We start from the raw sequence: 4467 nt of genomic DNA, 5'->3' as shown, positions 1-4467 counted from the left end.
CGGGCCGGGGGTCGGGGCGCTGCGCCGTCCTGCCGCGTCGTCCTCGGGACTCCCCATCGCTGGTGAGCGGGGGCTAGACCGGGCCCCCGCACACGCCCGGCAGTGAGGACGCTTCCGTGCGTGTGTGTGCGTGTGTGCGTGCGCGCGCGAGAGAGACTGCGCGCCGCCGCCGTCCGCTGCCTCCGACGGGCGAGCGCCCTGGGAGCGCTTTCCCGCGCAGCGCCGCCCGCGTGCCATCGGACCACGTGGGAAGCTGAGCGCCCCCCAGACCTAGCCGGCCTCCTCCGGCTCCCCTGAGCTCCGCCCACCCAGGAGGGGGAAGGGGCGGGAACCCGCGCACCTGGTAGTCTGGGTTTAAACTCTGCGGGCGACCTTGGACCCTAGAGGTAATTAGCGCGCAGCCAGGCCTTATCACCAGGCCCCTTCCCGCCCTTCTGCCCCACCCCACGCTCGCACCCACTTTCCTGTCCCGGAGATTTGAGGTTCAGAGTCGCTGTTTTGGGCCCCCTCCCTCCCAAGCCATCTGCTTACACCGCCCCAAACCCCCGTGAGCCCACAGGGCAGGCTGTGCCCACTGGTCACTCTCGGCTGCTCCCCGAGTTTGGCTTTTTCTGCCCAACTACACCGTAGGGGATCCGAAGACAGGATTTTATCCTAGACCTTTGATCCTTCCCAGGAAAGTGAGTGTTCCTTAAATAGTCGCTGATTTCTGAGCTTGGCACCTAGGCCCCCACTGCTCCTGTTAAAAGTGACCCTTTCTTTAAGCTAGACCTTAATTGCATTTGAATGCAGATGGGGATTTACATCTCAAAACTACCAGTCTGTGTGTGAGAGAGAGAGAGAGACTTTTCTGACACACCAACGAAGACTCCCAGGTGACCCTCGGGGTTCCAGACACGTGGTAACCTGTGAAGTGACCCTGGGCTGGACTGGTGGGCGGAGGGCAGGGAAGGTTGTCTGCACCTGATCTGCCACTCCCTGGCTTTTCTGAAGGGAAACTGGTTTTGATGGAATCATTGTCACTGCAGCAGGTCCCTGTGGGCTCCTATATCCCTGAAGGGCGGCTTCAAGGGACCCTCCTGTCACAGCATGTGGGAAGGAGATGGACTGCGGGTTAAAGCCTCTTCTTGGATGCAAAACCCAAATCCTGTAGGAATAAGGAGTGGAAAACTCCAGGCACCCCATTGTGAAGCCAAGCCTGACAGTCTGGGGGCAGGGGTGCGGTTGCATTCCCAGCTGGGTGCCCGCTGCTGTGATCCCTCCCCACTCGGGGCTGCAGAAGCCACATCCCCCCAGACCTGTCCAGCTCGAGGGCATCCATGACCCCTGCTTGTGGACCATGTTCTTGGCCAGTGGCAGGCCACCGTGGAGCGGACCGCATTGCCTGTGTGTGCTGTGGTCAGCCATAGCTGTCCCAGGCTGCGCGTGTGGCCGGGTTCAGGCGTCACCGTTCATATGGCCATCTGAAACTCCCGAGTGAGCACAGAGAATTCCTCCTGCCGCTAAACTTGAAATGTTAGACACAGACCAGCCAGGGGCACGGTGGTTAAGATGGCTGGGTCCAACATGGCCACATACGTGGTTCGAGTCCCGGATCCAGTGGCTTGAGAAACATGCCCAAAATCCCAAAGGGAGGGCGAGATGGAGGAGAAGGGAGTGGCATACCTGTCCCCGTGGGGGGCCCAGGGAGTGGGTGCTCTCCCACTCTGTCTCTCCTGTGGGAAGCACATACCCCTCCTGGCAGAAAACGTTTTGAATGTTGAACACAGTGCGACACACACTGGCAGAGTTATTTGGGCAAAGTATGCATGGGTATTTATTTTCGGCGCACAAGCATGCACCCATATCTAAATAGTACATTTCGTAGTCACCACACCATGCATGATGGTGAGAAAATGCTGAAAATACTTAATGTCTCCTTCACGAGCCAACACGCTGCCATTGGGAACACGTACGGAGACAAAACCGACCGAGAGGTGAGAAGCTGGCAAGCTCACGAAACCGACTCGCCTCCCTGGTGGTATTTCGACCCTGCCCACCACGTTGAGAACTGGTTTTTAATTCTCTGGGAAGCTGAGGCAGGGTGGTGATGTGGAGAGACCCTGTTTTTAAAACGTGGAATAAAAGGTATTCAGGAAAGTGGGGTCAAAGGGATGCTAGCCCGCAAGCAACTGTCCTAAGGAGGCGTGAGTTTCCCAGCCGGGTACTGCAGGCCTTCAGGAGGGGTATTAACACGAGGCTCCAGACGCTCCTGGGTTAGTCTCTGATCAGAGGCCAGGGGACGTGGGTAGCTCTGAAGGTACCTTTGTCGAGCTCTGGAGCACCTGTGCTCTCAGGGATTCCGGGGCCCAGGCAGGAGGGTTGCGAGTTGGAGGCCTACCTGGAGAAGGTGGGGAGACCTTGTCTCTAAAACAAGAACAAGAGTTTTTAAAGCATTTGCAAGCGAGATTGCGTGAAAGTTCAGATTTACTTGGAAAGAGCTCATGGGGACTTTAGTGGGACCTGGACGCTGGGGAGGCGTGGGACCGCGGCTGTGACCTGGGGACTCATTGGACGCAAGTACAGGGGTTCGTCGCTCTCACGTCTGCGTTTGAAACCGTCCACGGTATAATAAAGCAATAAACTGCACACGCTTGGCAGGTATGACTGAGCCGAAGGAGGCACCTCTCCCCGGGGTTCGACCGCCTGAGTGTGCCACAGTTGAGCTCAGGTTCCCACGTCAGACACTCCAGCACGTCCGTGGGCACTCAGAAAAGCACGTTTCAGGACATGAGAATGCATTCATAGTTAGCATGAGTAGTTACCATTACTCCCCACATTTCACCCAGCACAGGTACGGCTGATCAGACAGGGAGTGACCCAGGATGGGTGGAGAAGAGGCTGGCTTACCTGGGCCGGCCCGCACCCCTGTGGGTCAGAGTCCTGGGGCTGGCAGGTGGCGGTGGTTAAGGGCGCTGGACTCCCACATGGCCGACCGCAGTGCAAGTGCCAGACCTGGTGGCTTGCTTCTCACTTTCCCTTTCTCTCTGTCTCTGTCTGATCAGATTAAAAAATAACAAAATGGAATTAAATAAATAATTCTTTTAAAAAAATATTCAGAGTTGTGATGCTGTTGACCACAGTCACAGAAGTCTTCAGAGTCGAAGACTGAGCCTAGAACTTGAGATTTCCGGGCGAGGCTCACTCTGCTGGCTTTGGTGCCCATCAGCCCTGAGTTAGGGCCCATTAGAAGTAGGTAAGGGAGCTGGGCTGGGCCCTCCCACGGGAGTTCCTTCTCCAGGAGGGAGGTCAAGGTGACCTTCGGTCGCCTGCAGCCAGTGAGCTGTGGAGCCCTTTCAGGAAACAGGAAGTACGCAGGACTGTGCCAGGTGCCAAGATGTGCCCAGTAAGAGCTGTAGGCTTCCAGGAGGGAAGAGCGCCTGATAAATTCTAAAGATGCGAGTTGAATACTTCCTATCCTCCAGAAGTGCACAGCTGCTTCCAGAACCGCCATGGAGCAGTCAGGCAGGGGGGCGGTGCCGCGAGCTGGGCCCTGGCAGCCGTCGGGGTCGGGAGAGGGCACGGCGGAGACTGAGATGCCGGGTGAAGAGGGCAGGAGCTCCAGCATGTCGGGAGGGAAGAAGGGGCTACGGCGCCCTGTGCGCTGGAACGCAGGCGTGAGCAGGGAGAGTGTTGCCCGGACTCAGCTCTCTGTAAGGAAAGGGCGACGGCTCGAGGGTGAGGAGATGCCACAGGAGAAGGGAGAAGGGCCACCCCTAGACTTCCGGTGCGAGGGCAGGGGCGCAGGAGTCGCCACACGCCGCCCGGAGCCAGAGCTGCTTCCCAGTGGGAGTAAGAGAAGAGAGAATGCCTCGAGGCCCCGATGCCGACCGAAGCCCTCCCTTAACGCCCGCGTCAGTGTTGGCCCACTGCCTGCAATGAACGTGCCGCAGCAGGCAGACGATGGCCAGGGCCTGCGCCATCGCGGAGGGGAATGGAAGTTCACTGGACCCCGCTCCGCTCCTCTAAACGCAACACCGTTCGAAAAGTGGAGTCTACTCGTGTATCAAAAATGCAGAAAGCCGCGATGGAGACCCAGGAGTGGCGACGAGGACGCGCATGCTCTGGAATGGGAACGCTGGCACAGGAAGGGCCTGGCTGGCAGGCCCGTGGGAGGAAGCTCTGAGCCAGCAGGGAGGACGTGGACAAAGGCAAGTTGATTTCTATAGCAGACCCCGAGAGCGCCCTCGCGGTGTGAATGCAGACGCAGGGAGACCGTGAGACAGTAAAACACAGGACTCCATAAAGGCCGTTGGGGGGCCCCCCCCCCCCCCGCCTCTCACAGCCGGCCAGCTCGCCCTGGACAGCTGCCTAAGACGAAGGTGGGGGTGGTGGCCCGGAGGGGGCGGGACTCACCGTGCCTTCACTCCCACTGTCCTGTCCTCCTGTCCTCGGTCCTCGGCCAGCCTCATGAAACACCCGCCGGGC

The sequence above is a fragment of the Tupaia chinensis genome, unplaced genomic scaffold (genome assembly GCF_000334495.1).
Source record: "Tupaia chinensis unplaced genomic scaffold, TupChi_1.0 Scaffold140356_1, whole genome shotgun sequence".
NCBI lineage: Eukaryota > Metazoa > Chordata > Mammalia > Scandentia > Tupaiidae > Tupaia > Tupaia belangeri.
The sequence above is the reverse complement of the archived record's forward strand: the minus strand, read 5'-3'. Positions refer to the sequence as shown.